General features: G+C 39.8%; 1 protein-coding gene and 1 long non-coding RNA gene across 2 annotated transcripts in view; one reads left to right on the plus strand and one right to left on the minus strand.

Annotated features, from left to right (window-relative positions):
• Nucleotides 1-20,826, plus strand: part of SNTB1 (syntrophin beta 1) — a 340,635-nt gene that overhangs the window by 263,683 nt on the left and 56,126 nt on the right. The window lies entirely within an intron of this gene.
• LOC103097453 (uncharacterized) lies at nt 2,061-19,764 on the minus strand. The gene is made up of 3 exons (XR_008917514.1): nt 16,190-19,764; nt 10,237-10,461; nt 2,061-6,081 (listed from the first exon to the last, which is right to left on the minus strand). It is a non-coding gene; the product is annotated as an uncharacterized LOC103097453 (long non-coding RNA).

Raw genomic sequence — 20,826 nt, forward strand, 5'->3', positions numbered from 1 at the left:
AGGCAGAAGGGAAGCGTTTTTACAAAAAAAAATGTTTTTCTTCATTCATTTACTTGTTCCTTCATTTCTTTGGTATATGAAAATAATTTAAGGAAAAAAAGAGTTAAACAGGGATGCAAATGTTCTCCATTGGGGGTGAGGAATGCAGCCACGCCAAGGGAGTCCCCTGCCCAAATCTCCCTCCATTGTGCCTCCCACTGCCCCAGAGTCCAAGGCTCTCCAGCCCTCTGCATTCTTGTTCCGATCCAATCTAAACTTACCTCTCTATTACCAAGTAGCCTTTGTCTGGTTTCAGCAGCATGACCCAAAAGGAAACTGAACACTGGGGAATCATCCTGACCAAGCTTGGCCCTGGGAAGGAGATAAGAAAATGTCGACTATGCCGCCAGACGCTGTCCGTGCATCGGCTAGTCTTTCTGGACGTTTCCCTTCATTATAACGAATGGAGAAGAAGCCGAGTGTCCTGGCAGAGAGCTGGCCCTGCAGTCAGGGTGACCAGAGCTCGAGTCCTGCCTCTGACACGCAGGACGCTGGACGAGGCTCTTCCCTTCAGGTTCCTCGCAGGACTCGAAGCTGTTGAGAAGGCGCTGCTCTTTCATTGGCAGGGGAATTTCATCATGGCGCATTCTGCATACCATGGAAAGCATGATGGCTAACGGGATGGAGAGAGTAGATTCAGCAGTGAATGTGACCCCAAACCAAAAAGCATCAAGAAAAATGAAATATCCATCCTGTGGTTGTTGCTCAGGCATGTCAGTCATCCCCCTCTCTTTGTGACCCCATTTGGGGTTTTCTTGACAGAGATACTGGAGGGGTTGGCTATTTCCTTCTCTAGCTCATTTGACAAATGGGGAAACAGAGGCAAACAGGATTATTAAGTAATTTATCCAGGATCACACAGCTACGACATATCTGAGGCCATTTTTGTATTTGGGTCTTCTTGGCTGCAGGTCTGGCACTCTATCCACCGTGCCACTTCACTGCCCCACGTACGTGTCAATTATTAGTAAAGAGAGCAATCCTAATAAGTCCTAATTAGATAAAGGTCCATTTTAACAATAATAACCATCTCCTTTACGCAAGGCATTTTGCTTTGTTGGGAATACAAAGGCAAAAATGAAAATTAATATTTCTCATGGAATTTATAGGCTAATAGGGAGATAAGAAAACATATTAAACTATACCATACAATATGATATGATGCATCCTTGAGACTTACTAAAAGGTGAGGGGAAAGCTTATTACTGACCAGGGGTCCTGAGGACCCATTGCCTTGACAGAAATGGCCTACTAGCTCTGACACCTTGGGAGAGTGACTTTCCTTCTCTGAGGCTTAGTTTCCTGACCCATAAGATGAGGGGCTTGGCTTAGATTTGTTCAGTTGTTTTTTGTTGTTTTTTTTTTTCATTCATATCCAACTCTTTGTGACCCCACTGGAGGGTTTTCCTATCAAAGATCCTGGAGTAGTTTGCTATATCCTTCTCCAGCTCATTTTACAGATGAGGAAACTGAGGCAGGGTTAAAGGACTTGTTCAGAGTCACACACAGCTAAGAAGTGTCTGAGGTCAGATGTGAACTGAGGAAAATAAAGCTGCCTGATTCCAAGCCCAGTACCCTCTCTACTGTGCCACCTAGTTGTCCTAGTGACTCCAATGTGATATATTATGATGTACTATGCAATATGATACTATACTATACTATCTAATGTAACATAACATAACATGACATGATATGATATAATATAATGTAATGTAATATAATATAATATAATGTAAATTAATATAATATAATGTAATAATATAATGTAATATAATACAATATAATATAATTAATGATATAATATAACATAACATAATATAATATAATTAGTAATATAATATAATATAATATAATATAATATAATATAATATAATATAATATAATATATCACATCACATCACATCACATCACATCACATCACATCATATCACATCATATCATATCTAGACCGTGACGAGAGTACTTCCTCTCTGAACCCTGGCCTCTTCTCCAGCCTCCCTCCCCTAAGGAGTACAGGATCAAACATCACCCTGACCCCACAGGGATTGAGAATGTCTACTGAAATTCAGCTCCAGGATTGGAGCTTGCCAATGGCTGTTGTTGTTGAACACAACATCCTATTTTTAAAGGCTTTGAAAAAAAAGGTTCTTTAAAGTTAAATTCCTTCTCTCTACCATCAGTTCTTTCATTCCGAAGCTCTAGATCTCAAATTAAATTAGGATCAAAGGCATTTTTACATGCTGCTCATTAAAAAATAGAAGGCCTTTGTTGTAGTCCAGGCCATTCTGGCGTATCAGGTTTGAAAATAGAATGAAATGAAAGGCTTTGGAGTCAGTTAACAAAAGGAGGCTTGCTTAGCTGGAGCCAGGGAAGAATGTTCGGCACAGCCTCCCTGCCTCTGCTGGCCACACTGACCCACAGCCCAGAAGCCTGAAGGAGGAAGGCTTTTTTTTTTTTAAACCCTTACCTTCCATCTTAGAATCAATACTGTGTATTGGTTCCAAGGCAGAAGAGCGGTGAGGGCTGGGCAATGGGGGTTAAGTGACTTGCCCAGGGTCACACAGCTGGGAAGTGTCTGAGGCCAGATTTGAACCAAGGATAAGCCTGGCTCTTAATCCAGTGAACCATGTAAATACCCCCAACTTAATACTTTTTAAGGAAAAACTAGCCTCGAGGCTGCATGGTACAGCAGGAAGGGTAATGAATTCGCAGTCTGAAAACCTAGCTTTGAATTCTAATATGTGGCCTTACTTGGGCAAATCATTTAAACTTTGTGCCTCATTTTTCCTCATCTGGAAATGAAGAGAGAGCTGGACTAGGGAATCCCTGTGATCCTTTCCAGCTCTGCCCACTGAGGGACAAAATTCCCGGCTTCTCTTCTCCTCCTCATACTTAAATATTGGTCCCACGGTTTACCCAGCAGAGTGCAGCTGCTCTCCTTTTGACACATTCAAGGCCTTCTCTGGTCAGCCCCCTCTCTCCAAAGCTGAGTGGCCCAGAGGATACAGTCCTGGACCTCAAATCAAGAAAACTTGAGTTCAAATTTAGCCTCAGACACTCACTAGTTATGTGATCCTAGGCAAGACCCATAGACTCTGCCTCAGTTTCCCCGTTGTAAAATGAGGGCAATAATAGCATCTGCATCCCAGGGAAGTGTTATTTTACGACCGTACTATAAATTCAACAACTGAGTTGTTGTAAGGAGCAAACCAGAGTGCTCTGTAAACTTTGAAGCACTCTATAAACTCTTACCTTTATTAAGCTAGAGCTAAACAAATCCTCACCAAAAGCAACAGGGATGTGGCTAGTTTCACCTCTACAAGCAATAGCATCTGCCTTCCTTTATCCTCAAACGCCACGTCCAGTCACCAGAATGGTGGCATTTTGTTTTTTGCCTTTGCTTTCGTCCTTGCCCCGTGGCACTCCCCTGTCCCGTGGACCCAGACGCCCCTGGCTCGGCTGCTTCTCGCAGAACGTACAAAAGCGCCTTCGCCATCCCTTTATTCTTGAAAGCACAACCCTTCCCTGGAAATTCTGCGGCCTTTCATGGAGAGGAGAATCAGGGTGGAGAGAGCAGAGGAAGATAGACAGACACCACCTTGTGTTTTCACAGCTTTTTTTTCTCTTGAAAATAACATTTGTATTGTTTCCTGTTGTACAACTACAGACGGTGCAGCCGCAGATGAGAGACGCGTGTTTTTTAGCGTGGGAGGTGCTGGCTACAACCCGGTTTCTTCCATTTTCTCCTAGGATGCATCCTTGAGTCAGACGGGTCCCAAGAGGGGTGGGAGGGAGGGTTGGACGAGGGCAGGGATGGCCCCGTGCCCAAGCCGGGAGGCTGGAGATGGGTCTGTGTTGGGACTGGTTTGTGTTCTTTGGCGTAGAGCAAAGACTACCTTGGCCAGAAGAACCAAACCTATGGCGTTGTAACCAAGCCCAGATTTCAGCATGGGCTAGTGGGAAGAGTCCTGAACTAGGAGCTGGTCCAGACTCTGCCGCTAATGAGCCCTGTGACCTTGACCAAAGTTCTAACCTCTCTCGACCTAGGTTTCATCACGGGTAGAACAAGGGCGGTGGATGGGATGAGATCATCTAAGGCCCCTCTTGGCTCTGAAATTCAATTATGCTACACATCTTTGCCTTTAAAGTTACCAGTTCAATTAAACCAAATGTTTATTGCATGCTTACTATGGGGGCTGTTACGGTGCTACTTGTAAGAACCAGTGGGGAGGGGGCAGGCAGCTAGGTGGCTCAGTGGATAGAGAGCCAGATCTGAAGACAGAAGGTCCTGGGTTCACATCTGACCGTAGACACTTCCTATTCCTAGCTAGGTCATCCTGGGCAGGTCACTTAACTCCAATTGCCTAGCCCTTACCGTTCTTCTGCCTTGGAACTGATACTTAGCTTTGATTCTAAGACTGAAAGTAAAGGCATAAAAAAAAAACCAGGAGCCTCTTCCAGCTGGCACCTCAACTTTGGCTGTATGTTCATCTCAGTCTCTTGTCCTGTTGTGGTCTGTGGTCTCAGCGATGGAGATGCCCCCTTCAGTTAGCAACAAGCATTCACTCAGCACCTGCTATAGTTCAGGCATTGTGTTAAGCTCTAGGACAGTAAAGAGAGGTACAAAAACAAAAGACATGATCCCTGTTCTCAAGGAGCTCAAATCCTAATGGGGAAACAGCATACAAACAGCTCTGTATATAAAAATATATACAGAAGAATCTCAGAGGGATGATGAGGGAGAGGGGAGGCAGGAAGCCAGGAGGTGGAGATGAAAAGGAAGAGCATTTCAGGGGAAAATCAGTACAGAGACACAACTTGGGAGGAGGAATTTTGTGTGTGAGAAAAGGGGAAGGAGGGAAGGAAGGAAGGAAGGAAGGAAGGAAGGAAGGAAGGAAGGAAGGAACGAACGAACGAACGAAGGAAAGAAGGAACGAAGGAAGATGGAAGGAAGGAAGGAATGGAGGGAGGGAGGAGGATGGAAGGAAAAGGAGGAGGAAGGAAAGAAGGGAGGATTAGAAGGAAGGAGGAAGGAAGGAAGAATGGAAGGAAGGAAGGAGGGAAGGAAGGAAGGAAGGAAGGAAGGAAAGAAGGAAGGAAGGAAGGAAGGAAGGAAGGAAGGAATGGAGGGAGGGAGGAGGATGGAAGGAAAAGGAGGAGGAAGGAAAGAAGGGAGGATTAGAAGGAAGGAGGAAGGAAGGAAGAATGGAAGGAAGGAAGGAAGGAAGAAAGGAAGGAAGGAAGGAAGGAAGGAAGGAAGGAAGGAAGGAAGGAAGGAAGGAAGGAAGGAAGGAAGGAAGGAAGGAAGGAAGGAAGGAAGGAAGGAAGGAAGGAAGGAAGGAAGGAAGGAAGGAAGGAAGGAAGGAAGGAAGGAAGGAAGGAAGGAAGAGGCTAGGGTCACCAAATTGTAGAACGCATGGATAGGAATAAAAGATGATGATTCAATAGATTGGAAGGAGTCAGGTTGTCAATGACTTTAAAAGGCAAATAAAGAATTTTCTATCAGATTCTAGAAGTGATAGGGTGTCACAAAAGTTTATTAAGCAAGATAGGATGGCATAGATAGAATTGAACCTCAGCAAATCACCTTGACAATGGACTGGAGGATGTTTTGGAATAGGGAGGAAATTTGGGCAAGGAGAATAGTTAAAAGATTAATTCAAAGAGGCAAATACCAACCAGTTCATGTCTGCGGATCCTGTGCAACTCGTGTTGGTGTCCTCTCATTAGTTCCCCACAGAGTCCAGCCACCATATTGTGGACCTTCCTCATATCCTCTTGACATCCAAGGACACCAAGGAACATCAGACTGGTCCTCACTATCACCACGTGATCAGGCCATCTCTCACTCTCCCATGTCTCTACTTACCTCCTTCCATGCATTTAACATGCTATGTAGACTGTTCACCTCCAACACATGCCTTTCTGCTGATCCTGTTATTTTTTTTTAACTTCAGAAATCTTCATATCCCGTGTCTCACAATTATATAACAAAAAGGAAGTACCAAAAGCCTGCTTGGGACTCAGCACACTGTTAGGTTCCTGGTTGTCCCCCAGAAGAGACGGAAGAAATAGAGAAGCCCAAGATAAAAGATCCCACAGACTAGTTATACAGAGAAGCTACACAGACATGAAGCAATTAATTGGCAGTATGAGATAATATATTATTAAGAGCCTACCTAAATGCTCAGGCTATACTCAAAGGGAGGAGAGAATTTAAGAGAAGGGAATGATAACTAGCAATTAGATAGCATTTTAAAGTTAGAAAAACACTAGATAAATATCTCTTTTGATCCTCACAACAACCCTGTAAAGTTGGCACTTGTATCATCCCTATTTTATATATAAAGAAACTGAGGCAGATAGAAATTAAGTGATTTCCTCAAGGTTAGAAGGTTAGTAAGTGTCTAAGGCTGAGATCTGAACTCAGATTTTCCTAATTCAGTGGCCAGGACTCAATTCACTGCCTCTCCTAAATTATTATTATGATAAACTCATAGAATTGAAAAGACAATCAGTGGTCATTTAGTCTGAACCTTTCATTTTACAGATGAGTAAACTGAGATCTGGAAAAGCGAAGTCACTTACTCAAGGTTATAAAGCTAATTGGTGAGAGGCAGAGATAAGGTTAAAACTCAGTGTTTGAAATGTCCAGTCTGGTGACCTTTCCATTCTACTACTGTATATATCTGGAAGAGGTTTCCCTGGAAAGATGGGGATTGAAGTGAGCCTTCAAGGAGGAATAGAATATGAGCCTCACCAAAACACTGTCCTTGGAGGCAGTGTGGAATCATGGACAAAGCCCTGGACTCATACTTAGAGGACTTGGGTTTGAATCATGTCTTTTTTTTCTTTAAACCCTTACTCTTAGAGTCAATACTAAGAATAGGTTCCAAGGCAGAAGAGCAGTAAGGGCTAGGCAGTTTCGGATAGGTAAGTAAAATTTAATAAGCATTTTAATGAGCATTTATTAAGTATAGTCTATATACTGAGCTAGTCTTGAGCTGTGAAGACATCCTGGAAAACAACAGTCACTGTCCCAGAGCTTCCATTCTCCTGGGATGAGGAAACAGTTGACCCGATGAGTTGGTCAAAGATAATTTGAGAAGGGAGAGAACAATCACAACTGAGGGGATCCAGAAAGGCTTCCTTTGATAGGTGGTCCCCAAGTTATCTGTGGAGAAAGCTAACGACGCTAGAGGCAGAAGTGAGAAGGTCCTACATTCTAGTCATGGGACATGCCTAGGCATTCCAGAGCTTTTCAAAGGCATGGAGGTGGAGATAGATGCCAAGTTCAGAGAACAGCAAGTAAAAAAAAAATTGTTTTTAATGGAGATAGAGAAGCAATTGAACAACTCCAGCCCAATATTTATTTTTGTTTTTGAAGGCAAAGAAGCAGTTGGAGCAAAGGACTATTTTTTTTTCTTTTAGCAAGTAAGCTCGTTGATTTTGAGATCCCAGGCCCCCCAGCCTGATTTTCCAAAGGCACCTTTTAAAAATCATAAATGCTACTGAAACCAAAGTGGCAACAGTTGCAGCATAGCTCTTGAAAGGGCATGTTTCCTGGGTCTTACGGAAATGAAGCCTGCAAGTCAAAGATAATTTGTTTACCAAACAGAGAATGTAATTGAAATGGCCCTTTTGAGTTAATGAAAATATAAAATAGCTTCCCAGACTAGACCGAGGAGTCTAATTTAATTATCTATGAACATCACAGATTAAAAGTAGTCTTTCATCCATTCCTGGAAGCTGAACATGGACCGCTACCACCTCTTGAAAAGGAGAGAATGGGAATCAAGAGAGTGGCCCAAAGACTTGTCACTGAGGGGGCAGGATGCTTGTAGCTGGGTCCTGCCTGTGATTGGGTGCTAAGAGGAAGGAAACTGAGTACTTTTGAGTGGTTTCTTAGCCTTAGGTCTTAACTACTTTATCTATCTATCTATCTATCTATCTATCTATCTATCTATCTATCTCTATATATATGAATGAATAAATATGTTTATATTTATTCATTTATTTATTTTACTTTTTATATTATACTTTATGTATATAAATGTGTGTGTGTGTGTGTGTGTGTGTGTGTGTGTATTTGGGAGGCAGCGAGGTGACTCAGTGAATTAAGAGTCAAGTCTAGAGACATGGGTTCAAATGTGACCTCAGACACTTCCTAGCTGTGTGACCCTGAGCAAGTCACTTAACCCCATTGCCTAGCCCTTAATGCTCTTCTGCCATGGAAACCAATACATAATATTGATTCTAAGATAGAAGGTAAGGATTTAAAATATATACATATATTTTATAATGTAGATGTTATATAGATATATTATAAAAAATATATATTTGATAATCCTATTTCTTAACCTGAGGTCTTGGACCATTTATATATATATATATATGTATATATATATATATATATGTATGTATATTTAATAATCCTTTTTCAATGACATTGATTTCCTTGGTAATCATGTATTTTGTTGTTGTTGTTTAGTGACTTCAGTCGTGTCCCACTCTGTGACCTCATTTAGGGTTTTCTCAGCAAAGATACTAGAGTAGTTGGCTGTTTCCTTTTCCAGGTTATTTTATGCATGAGGAAACTTTCCCAGAAAGATAAGTCTTCCTGATTCCAGACTGGGCACTTTATCCACTGTACCACCTAGCTGCTTCTCCTATGATTTTTGGTTTATATATTTTTTAAAAATCCCTTACCGTTCATGTTAGAATCAATGCTGGTTCTATGGCAGAAGAGCAGTAAGGGGGGCTAAATGACTCATCCAGGGTCACACAGCTGGAAGTGTCTGAGGTCACATTTGAACCCAGGTCTCTAGGCTTAGTTCTCACTCCATTGAGCCACCCAGCTGCCCCCCCTAGTTTATACATTTTTTTAAAAATGGGATTATTAACAAGTACATAAGTTGCACACAATAACAGAATTGTTTATGACACATAAAATGGTAAAAAAAATTGTTTTAAGGAAAAGCCATTTGCTTCCTTCATCTCAGCTTTCTCATATTTGTTTTTACAGATCAGGGTTAGGGAGAGGGAGCTCATTCATTAGTAAAATATTTTCTGTGCTATTTGGGTAGGTGGATGTTAATCGAAAACTCATTCCTTGGAAGGTTGGGTTAATTTTGTTGAACTGAATTGGTTGAGAGGCCATTGTTAGTGAGAGTTGGGCTCAGCTCTGAAAGCATTTGCTTTCTTTCCAGAGTTTTTTCTAAGTGTTTTTCTAAATTTGGGAAGGGAAGACCCACCTGACATGATTGTGTTCTGTCTGTCCAGATCTGTTCCAAAGACATAAAATGACTGAAATACCCTTCCTGTGGCCAACTGGAAGTATATGCCAATGACAGGTGTCTGGCCCAGTGTCAGATAGTATCGTGGATGGCAAGGTGGTACAGTGGATAAAACACTGCATTTGGAATCAGGAAAACGAGTCATCATGTAATAAAATCTGGCCTCAGACACTAGCTGTGTGACCTTGAGCAAGTCACTTAACCCTGTTTGCCTCAGTTTCCTTATCTGTAAAATGTGCTGGAGAAGGAAATGACAAACCACTCCAGTGTTTTTACAGAGAAAACCCCAAATGGGGCCACAAAGAGTAAGACGTGATTGAAACAACTCAATAACAAGCCATGCAGTATGTATGGTGCTTGGTTGGAGTCATAGAATTTCAAGTCAGAAGAATATGGTATTCCGTTCCAGGCTCCCCATTTTAGAAGGGACCTGACAAACTGGAAAATGTTCAGCAAAGGAGATCCAGAATGGTAGAGAACCTCAGAAACTCTGGCGTATGAAGATTGATGGAAGGAACTGGTCATATTTAGACTAGAGAGAAAGAGACATGGTAAGATGGAGGCTTTGGCTGTCTTCAAGTGTTTGAAGAGCTGACATGTGCAAGAGGAATTAGATTTAAAAGGGATCTTAGCTTTAGAGCTTGAAAGAGCCTTAGAAGTGATCCTGCCCAGACACCTTATTGTACAGATGAGGAAACTGAGGCCCAGAGAAAGTAAGCAATTTTACAAAACTTACATAGGTCATAAGTGTCAAAGGCAGGTTCTGAGCTCATTTCATCTGACTCAGAAACTAGCACTCTTGGCATGACACCATAGTTGTTGGCACCAAAGTATAGATGCAGAAACTGTAAATGGAAGCTGAGGTGAGGCAAATGAAGAATCAAAATAAAGAAAAACTCACTGATATTTAGAGTTATCCAAAAGTGTGATAGGCCTCTTCTAGACACATCAAGTTATTCTTCATCAGAAATTTCAAATAAAGATTGGATGACTCTTATCAGGACCATCATATAGGAGATTCCTGTCTTGGTACAGGTTGGATGAAATGATCTTGGAGGTCCTGAGAGTCTCTTAGTTCTGTGGCCCAGTCCAACTCCTTCATTTTACAGATGAGGAAACCAAGGCCCTGGGAGGGTGAGCAATTGTTCCAGAGTCACACAGGTTAGTCATAAAATTGGTCTTCAGACTTGGGTCCCCTGACTCCATGACTAGTATCTCTTTACCAATACCAAGAATCGTTTCTGAAAGTTATGGTCTCTTCCCAAAGATCTGTGAGAACTTAGGTAAGCTGAAGTATCAAGCACATCAAAGGAATATTATGAGCTCCAAAGCATGCTCTTAATCTAATTCGAACAGAATTCTTAACAATTATAACTAGTAAAAAAAAAATGAAATGACTGAGGAAACAAAGGTTTGATCTTCTGAGAAAACTGATTAATTAAACAATTCATGCCAATTATCCAACAAATCTGGTCTAGGTCCCTTCCTTAGCTTAGGGCTGGACCCTGAAAACAGGAGGAGGCAGACTTTTATATGCTAAAAAAAATCAAATAAGACCAGTTAATTACAAGGAAATATATATTGGGTAATCTGATTTCTAAGTGGATGAAAGACTAGGAACTTCCTAGTTGGAGGTATGGGGCAGTGAACAGGGGCAATTCACTGAATTCAGAAAAAAGATGTCCTACTCCTCCCAGGTTTCTGTAAACAATTAAAGGAACATGGAAACAGTAATCGATTGATTATATGAGGTGGGTTTTCAAATAAATTGCTTGAGAATTATGAGAAAATTCCTTACATCATTCTGAGGATCTGACTGAGTTTCTGGCCAGTATAACCTGATCTTTTGTTAAAGGTCTTTACACAGCAAATACAGATGGTCCAGTCTCTCAGCCATTGAGGGCTAGGTTCAAACAATTCAATAACGTTTTCTTACATTTTCTATAAATGAATAATTTTTTTCACAAGACAGCAATTGGACTAGACTCAGTTGAATGGAAAGAGAACTGAGCTGGCTCCAGAACCAAGTCTCAATATGGAGTCAGTGTGGTTCACTAAATTCCCACAATTAGCACTTGCTGTCCTAATCTTTTCAATTTTTCACAATTATTACCCTTTTGATTTGGGAAAGTATTCACTATTCCCATGGATCACTTATCCATAAGCCAAATCTAAGAAGATTGGAAAGCTAGGAGGGGTCAGGGTTTGAAGGGCTTTGAATATCATCATATTGATTCTGGAGGTGACAAAAGTATCACTGGAGGTTATTGAATAGAGGAGTGGAATGGCATGTTTTCAGAAGATTATTTTGTCAGCTACGTGGAGGATAGTGGGAAGACACTTGAGGCAGGAAACCAAGTAGTAGTCTATAGCCATATTTCTGGCTTGAACTAATAAGAGACTGTACTAGGATGGTGGCAGTGTCAGACACAAAAAATTATCTTTACAGTTTTGTCAATTCAAAGTCTTGAAACCATATTTTCATGGTCACAGTTTAAGGCAACCACTCTTTTGTCTGTAACAGTTGCAAGCCTTGATGACTTGGAGGATGGTGGATACCTTGGACAGTGATCAGAAAATTAGAAAGAGGTGAAGGTTTTTAGGAAAAGATCATTAAGGTGTTTTATGAGGAGAGGTGGATAAAATGGAGGGTTTTTTTTTTTTGAGAATAAGGGAGAGAAGGGCAGTAGGGAAGCAATCAATAGACAAGGAGAGGTTGAAGTTAAGTGAGAGGGTCAATTAAGTGGCTCTGTGGACAGAGAGGCAGGTCTGGAGACAAGAGGTCCTTGGTTCACCTCTGGTTTCAGACATTTCCTAGCTATGTGACCCTGGGTAAGTCACTTAATCCTTGCCTAGCCCTTGCTATTCTTCTGCCTTAAAACTAGTACTTAGTATCAATTCTTAGAAAGTAAGGATGAGGAGGAGAAGGAGGAAGAGGAGGAGGAAGAGAAGAAGGGAATGATAGAGAAGATGAAATGAAATGGAACTTTCTTTTTATATTTGTGCATATAGAGCAGTTTATCTTGGTAAACAGAAAGGTCACCTCTTCATGTGAGATGGGGGAGAAGGAGGAGATAGGAGTAAAAGGCATCTGGGTCAATGAGAAAAGGAAATGGAGAGGAGGGAGTTAGCAGAGAATGTGAATGTAGGACATCCAGAGCAAGAGTCAGTGTGACTTGATAAAGAGAAAACTCCATTTGAGTCCCACCTCTCATATTCACTGGCTGTGTAACACTGGGAAAGTCATTTAGCTTCCCAGTTCTCTGAGACTTAAGCTGCAAAGAAGGTCCTGACATGCATACTAGTAATGGGACTTTCCTCAAAGGGAGTTCCGTATACCAGTGAAATCACAGATCTAGTCCCATAACCCTACTGTCCAGAGCAAAGGAGGTGACAGCTTTGCCTCTATCCTGGGAAGAACACACCTGAAGTATTGTGTTTAGTTCTAGCAGCCAGATTTCAGGAAAGATTTTGATTAACCAGATAGTGTCCAAAGGAAGCAGGCCAGGATGGTGAAGGAATTCAAGGCCATGCCCTATGATGATCAGCTGAAGGAACTGGAAATGTTTATCCTGGGAAGAAAAGATTTAGAGAAAATATAAAAATTCTCCTCCAAAAGTCTGAAGGCTTCTCGTGTGGAAGAAAAATTAGACTCATTTTACTTGGCCCAAGGGAGCAGAATAAAGAGCAATGGTTAGAAGTTATGGAGAGTCACCGTCTGGCTCCATAGAAAGAAAGATTTCCTAATAATTCCAGCTATCCAAAGCTGTGCTGGGCTTGGAGTCAGAATCCAGCCTCAGATTCTAGCTATGTGACCCCAGAAAAGTCGTTTAACCCTGCTTGGCCTCAGTTTCCTCATCTGTAAAATAAGCTGGAGAAGGAAATGGCAAACTACTCCAGTATCTCTGCCAAGAAAAATCCAGTGTCACAAGGAGCCAGACATGATTGAAACAACTGAATGGCAACAAAAGCCATGCATTCCTTTGGGAGATGGTGAGTTTCCTGTCACTGGAAATCTCTAGATAGAGGCTAAATGACTGTTTATCACTGATTCCATAAAGGGGATTCTCACTGAAATCTGAGTTTAAACTAAATGAACTCTGAATTTCCTTCCAAATCTGAGATTCTGTAATTGTAAGAGTTTATGAATTCCAGTAAGAACTACTAGTTCTTCAAACAGTGCCTCTTGTGAGTACTATGAACTTCAAACCACTATTCTAAAAAGAAAATTATTTTCCCAGCCATCCCATTTCCATTTCCTGAGCCTGTCTGCTGCTGGGGTCCAGGTCAAGGGAGAGACACAGAGTAGTCTCAAAGTCTCTATCCATTCCTACACACAGCCTTGAACTGAGTCAATTAATCTCTTGGCTTCTTTTTTCCTGTCTCTAAAGTGGAGGTGATGGTTATCCGCCTCCGGGAGTGTTGGAGGATTAATTAGCTAATGTTTATAAAGCATTTTGAAGATGATAAGTGCTAATTATTATTACGCAGATACCTTGTCCTTTATTCAAGTTCCTAGCAACCTCAGCTAAAATGCTTTGATTAAAATAGAAGTGATAACAGCCACCTCAGAAATGAAAGAGGACGTTGACCTTTCCTGCTTGGAAAGTTGCCTTTCTTCCATGTTTGTAACCACTCATTTGCTGACCCTTTTCACACCTCCACCTTCACACAAGCCCACTGCCAGAGCTATGAAAGGGAATGAAGAGGAAATGGAAAAAGATAAAGCAGAGGAATGCTAGAATATGAAAGGTAGCAGGTCAGAGGATAAGAATTGTTATTATTAATTTTTCTTAATCCCCCTGGACCAATTTAGTTTAATCCAATTAATGAACATTTATTTTCTCTTCTTTCTCCACTACTGGAAAAAAGAAAACAAAACTCATGTTTTATATTATATTATATTATATTATATTATATTATATTATATTATATTATATTATATTATATTATATTATATATTTTATTATATTATATTATATTATGTTTATTATATTATATTATATATTACATTATATATTTACATATTATTATTTTGCTTCAAGAAGCAAAATAAATTTCCATATTAGATGTGTCTGAAAATGTATGTCTCATGATGAACCATGACTCCTCACTTCTCTGTCAGGAGATGAACATCATTGGTCCTCTAGAATCCTGGTTCATCAGTGTTCTTAAGTCAAAATTGTTTGGTTTTACACTTGTTATTGTATTAAATTTTATCCTGGTTGTGTTCATTCCCCACTGTATCAGTTCAGGCCAATAAGTCTTCAGGTTTCTCTGAAACATCCCTGACTATTCTCCTCTACTGGCTTTTTCTTCCTGCCTTCTATGTGGAATGTCCCTCAAAGCTCTTCCGGACCCTCTTCCCTCCTATCCCTACACTTCCGTCCTTGGCTATCTCACCCATTTCCATTGATTCATTATGATATTAATAGCTCAAAAAAAGCCCATCCTCAATCTTGACATCTCACTGGAACTTCAGTCCTATATTTTCATGGACTTGCTAGAGATCTTGACCTACAGGAGCCTCTGCCCACCTCAAACTCAGCACAAAGAGCTAGAATAGCACAATGGAAAGAATGCTTGCTTTGGACTCAGAAAATCTGGGTTCAGATCTCAGCACTGTCACTTACTACATGTGGGACCATGAGCAAGTTGCTTAATCTCTCTTGGCTGCAAGTTCCACAGCTCCAAAAATGAGAAAGTAGATTCTCTCTAAGGTTCCTTCTTTTGGAAATGATACTACATACAAAACTGAACTCTTATCCTCCTTTCTCTCCTTCCTCTGGTCTGTTTCAGTTGTTGGCACCACCGTAGCCTCAGGCACTCAGGTTTGAAACCTCCTTGTCATCTGTGGTCTTTCCCTTTTTTCTCCCCTCCAGCATCCAATGAGTTGCCACATCCTGTTAATTCTGTCTCCCATCTGCCTCCCTCATTTTCAGCCGTACTTCTACCCTCTACTTCAGTCCCTTATTATCTCTTCTCCATAGCATCTTGATCAGTCCCCTAGACTACCATATCTCCCCTCCAATATCCATCTGTACCATTGCTAAAGCAATCTTTCTAATGCATAGGCCTAATCGCATCACACCAAGATCAAAAACCTCAAACAATAAAATAAAACATAAAATTGCTAGTCTGTTAGTCATAAAATCGCATTTATGATCCTACTAAAGTTCAACAATCTTAACAACAGAATACCCACATTACTTTTACTTAAATATATACTCATTTTCCATGAATTTAACATTTTTGATGGATTGTAACCTTATTGTTTCCATGCAAGTTCTAATAAAAAACATTTATGATCTTACTAAAGTTCAACAATTTTAACAGCAGAAAAAGTTTTGCACTTACATTACTTTTTACTTAAACATTTATTTGTTTGTTTTCTATTAATTTAACAAGGTTATATTTATCTGTCCAAACTGTTTATATTTTAGAAATGCATTGAGGTTGTCAGATGATGCCTTTTAAAAATTATCATAATTATTATCAGCTTCATTTTCCCTTGTTTTCTTTCTTTCTTCTAAAAATAAAAAAGAAACCCTTACATTCTGTCTAAGAATCAATATTAAGTATTGGTTCCAAGGCAGAAAAGCTGTAAGGGCTAGCCATTTGGGATTAATTGACTTGCTCAGGGTCAGACAGTTAGGAAGTGTCTGAGCTCACATTTGAACCCAGGACCTCCCATCTCTAGACCTGGTTCTCCATCTACTGAGTGACCTAGCTGTCTCTTTATGTTTTCTTTTCAATGTATTTGGCATTCAAAGTCTATTAACCTATCTTTCCAGAAAAGAATCATGTGATTTTCCTTTCCAACATCCTCTTTGCAGCCAAATGTAATTACTTACTTAATCACACTGGGGTATCTCCTGGATCCTTGCATTTGTGACTCTGCCCTTCATGAGTGGAATGCCTTTTCCCATATTTCTGATTGTTGAAATTTTTTTCTTTCCTTAAGAATGAGCACAGTCCCACTTTTCTGATTCTAGAGTCAGAGGACCAGGATTGGAAACCTGCCTCTGATGTTCATTATCTGTGTGACCTCAGGCAAGTCCCTTAAACTTCCAAGGCCTCAGTTGTCTCATCTATAAAACAAAGAGAGTGTACCAGTAAATATCCTAAGTCCCTTCCAACTCTCCATTTTTGAAAATATGGACATATATTATTATGAACTTTAATAAGCATCTATAAACATGAACATTTTGACAATATCAAGAACTAAAAAATTATATTTTATAATAAAACTAAACTTCTCTCAACATAGTTTTATTTTAAATGTTTAAATTTGACACAATAGTACCAAACTGCATGTCTGTATCCCTATCTAAACTCTCCAGTTCCTTTCTGGATATTTAACTGTTTCAGTGATGTTCTTTTCTTTCGTATCTTCATTTTTTCAGTAATCATCTAGCAATATCTACCCATATATTTGATCCCTTTCTTGGAACTAATTTTGTTGTTGAATCATTTTCAATTGTGTCTGACTCTTCATAATCCCATTTGGGGTTTTCTTGGCAAAGATACTGGAGCTGTTTTCCATTTCCTTCTCCAGCTCATTTTACAGATGAGGAAACTGAGGCAAACTAGGTTAAATTACTTCCTGTGGGGAGTGGGGTTCACACAGCTAATAAGTGTCTGAAAAGGAACTTGGGAAGAGGAGTCTTCCTGACACCTGGTCGGGCACTCTAAGCACTGAACCACCTAGCTACTCTAACAAGGATAATCCAGCAAAATAAATTCATGTATTGGCCATGTCTGAACAATTCAGGGCTCATTCCTTACCACTTCAATAAAAATAACCAATACGTCAAAAATGTATGACAATATATGCAATGCTTTGGTACACTTTCTTCTTAACATGAAACTTTGCATAAGTCAAATTCCTAAGACTTAAGGCAATCCACACAAGTCTTCTGAAGATTAAGTGGTTAATAAATATTTGTTAAATCAGTTTGAAAAAGAACAGAGCTAAAAATTAGGAAACCCAAGATACCATCTTGACTCTGATACCAATTCATTGTATAGCATTAAGAAAGTTATTTGGTAAACTAATTGTTTAAAATAAGAAGAGATTTTAAAATGTTAAAAAAATAAAAACATTTGTCAAAAGTTGTTTCCATCTAACACTGAAAAAATTTAAAAATTGGGAAAATAAAATAAGAAGGTTGGTCGAAGCCTATTCAAACTCCCAAATTTTGATTAAGTGATAAGCCTTCCAGTGTTAAAAAACAAAAATCAAAACAATTAGATAAGTTAGATAAACTAGTCAACTTTATTGTAGCATTTGGGAAAGAAAGGTTCTCTATTATATCCTAGAATCAATTTGCTCTATTTCGGCCTCAAATAATGAAATAGGATATCTACTAATTAATCAGTAAACATTTATTAAGTACCTATTATATGACAAGAACTGTGCTAAGCATTAGACTACAAGTTCCTTGAAATAATTGTTATTTTTTTTGCACTTATAACATCAAAACCTAGCAGGGTACCTAGCACATAGTAGGCACTTAATACTTATTGATAGATTGATTGCTTATACCAGTATGTCATAGCACCTGTTCCCAAAATGTTCACAATCTTCAGTTCCACAGATACTCTGGTGTCTTTTCAATCTACCTGGTTGTTCCCCTTCCCACTTTTATGTCCTTTTCCCTTTAGTTTTTGGTCTTTGGAACAAACTATTATGCTAATAATTATCAGTATAAAATGGCCTTTTATATATTCAACTAAGGTCTTATATGCTGCAGGTCTTGTTTCCTGGATTTCTGCTAATTTGGGAAACCATTGTGTCCCTTTTTAGAGTAATAAATGCTCTGTGTTCCTAACTTATTTCTGCCTTTGACACTTAAAAAAAAATCACCCAGTGACCAGCCACTTTAAAAATTCCATTATCATCTCTTCCTTTTGCCCACCAATTAAGCCTTTTTTCAGAAACTCATACCTTCTTTTTTGACTTAAGAACCTCCTAATTATCCTCCCTACCCTCAATCTCTTTCCTTCCCAATTTATCTTCCATGTAGCTACCAAAATAATCTTCCTAAAGTGTGGATCAGACCATGCCCTCCTCCTCAGAACTTTTCATTGTCCTTCCTGTTGCCTATAGGATAAAATCCTCTTAGCCTAAGCTGTAAGCACCTTACTCCTACCACCTTGCAAAATGGCTTTAACTTACCTTCAACCCTTTTTTGAATCACATATTTAGAACTACAGGGAGCTTTAGTAGATATCTACTTTGTGTTTAAATCCAATTCACAGGCAAAGCAAGATGTCATCCTCTCAATCACTTCCCCAACACTTATTGGTCCTCTTTGAAAATGAAGGTTCAGCAATAGCAATCCAATCATCCCATTTCATCAGTGAGCAAATTAAAGCCCAGAGAAGCAATGGGATGATCTCAAGGTCCTAGAGCTAGGTAGCAGAAAGTGTAATAACCCTGGGAAGATAGTCTGGTACCAGATTATGAAAGATTTCAAAAGAGAAACAAAGGAGTTGGTATTTTGGTCTACAAGCAATAGGTAGCCACTAGAGCTTGGTAAAACTTCAGCTTTAGAGTTGAAGAGTGACATGATAAAATGCAACTGTCCAACAATACAGGATTCTTTGAAAATTAAAGAATTCTTTCTAATACTTCATGAGAAGTATTTAAGCAGGAACAATCATCAATGATAGCATAGAGCAAATGCCTTGAAAATTGGAGAGAATCCAATTTATGTGATCTTTCAGGTGACTTTCAACTTTAAGATTGCATGATTTTATACATTTACAACTGTTAGATGGACATTTGAACCAGTGAAAAGGTTAGTTTAATCTTGTTATTGTTTAGCTGCTCCTCCCTGGCCTGAGGGCAAGATGGATAGCCTCAGGCCTGGAGTTCACTGACAAAAACTTTCTGATGTTCTTATAAACAAAAGTAGGATTATTAAAGTTGCTATTCAGGAAAAGTGGGCAAGGATGGTGGGCTAGGAAGGTCCCCAATCTTTTCCCAAATCTATCTATCCCAGATAACTCTGATCCTCACAGATCTCTTCACTGTCCAACAATGTTGGACCTACTCTGCCTCCCTCTCTGCCTAGTTCCACCTTTCTGTCTAAATAAACTAGTCTAAGGCCACCCAAACAGTCTTTGAATTAAAATCAGAGCTAGTTGATCAATCAGAAGGATGGTGACAGAAATGACCTAGTCACCACCGGCTGTAGACTGAGCCCACTTGAGGTAACTCAGAAGTCCAAGTCAATTTCACTGTAAATGTCTTCTTGGGAGTCAGTAGATGTCAGTGACATGTCTGGCATCAATCAGGAACAACACGGAATCAAATTAGACCATGTGGGTAGATTTTTCACTAGAGCTGGAGAGAGCTAAGTTGAGGAGATGTGTCTTCCTCCATCAATTCCTCACTCTCCCTCTAACTGTCATTTCCATGCTCTCGGAACCCTCACTCAGAATTCCAAGCTCCCTCTTACATTCTCTTTTCTGCATCCAGCACACTGCTGTATCCTCATCTCTGGTCCTTCAACAATTTACCCAAATTTCCTCCTTTCACTACTTAAAAATAAGGACATTTATCTTTCCGCATTTTAAAACAGCACCCTCCCACCACTTTCTTCTTGTTCCATCCCCACTGGAGATGATAGAAAGCTGGCTGCCATCTTCTGTGTTTAAATATGACTTTTGGATATGTGTTTCCTGCATGTACTTTCAATTGGATAGCAGGCCTTTCCAGGAAAGCCAGGTGGAAATCTTCCCTTGAGGATATGCATCAGAATAATTCCTGGGTCAGATATTCTTCACAGTGTTGCTGTTCTCCCATTTTTTTCTTTTTTCATTAAAGTAGAGGCATGATTAATTCTTGAAAAATGTCCTGTTCAAGAAGCATCTAGTGACAGGAAGCTGGAATTGAGATGGAAGTCACATCTGTTTTGTTCATCACCTTTTATTAAAACAGAGATAGCACATCTCCATGATGGCTGCATTGAAAGTGGGATATCTTTTGGTGTCAAGAAACAGGGCTTTGTAATAGATGTTGTCACTAAAACAACAGTTGTGTGGCACTTGCTCGTGAAGAATATTACTCTTGAATAACTTGCTGTTTGAATCTGGAGTGGTACAAGGTGTGGTTTCAAATTTTCCTACATGAGAATGTTTTTCTCCATGGATAATCAAACATCTTCATGAGGACAGGGCCTTTCTTCCTTTGTTTATATGACATGAGGGTGACAGCTGTGAATATCAAAACATTATTGAAATAAGAGTTTCATGCCATGAATCCCACTTTTCTGCCTTCAGTATGGCCTGCTCATTGGGAACAAAATGAGACACAAACCCATCATTCAACAGTAAGGAAAAAGGGATTTACTTAGCAATTACAGGGGAAAGATAGTCCACAAGGAAATCCATCAAGCACACTACACACTGATTCAGCGGAGCACAGCTCTTCTGCCTCTGGATTACCCATGGTCATTTACTAGCCAAGCATCAGAGAAGT

Source organism: Monodelphis domestica, chromosome 3 (genome assembly GCF_027887165.1).
Source record: "Monodelphis domestica isolate mMonDom1 chromosome 3, mMonDom1.pri, whole genome shotgun sequence".
Taxonomy (NCBI): Eukaryota; Metazoa; Chordata; class Mammalia; order Didelphimorphia; family Didelphidae; genus Monodelphis; species Monodelphis domestica.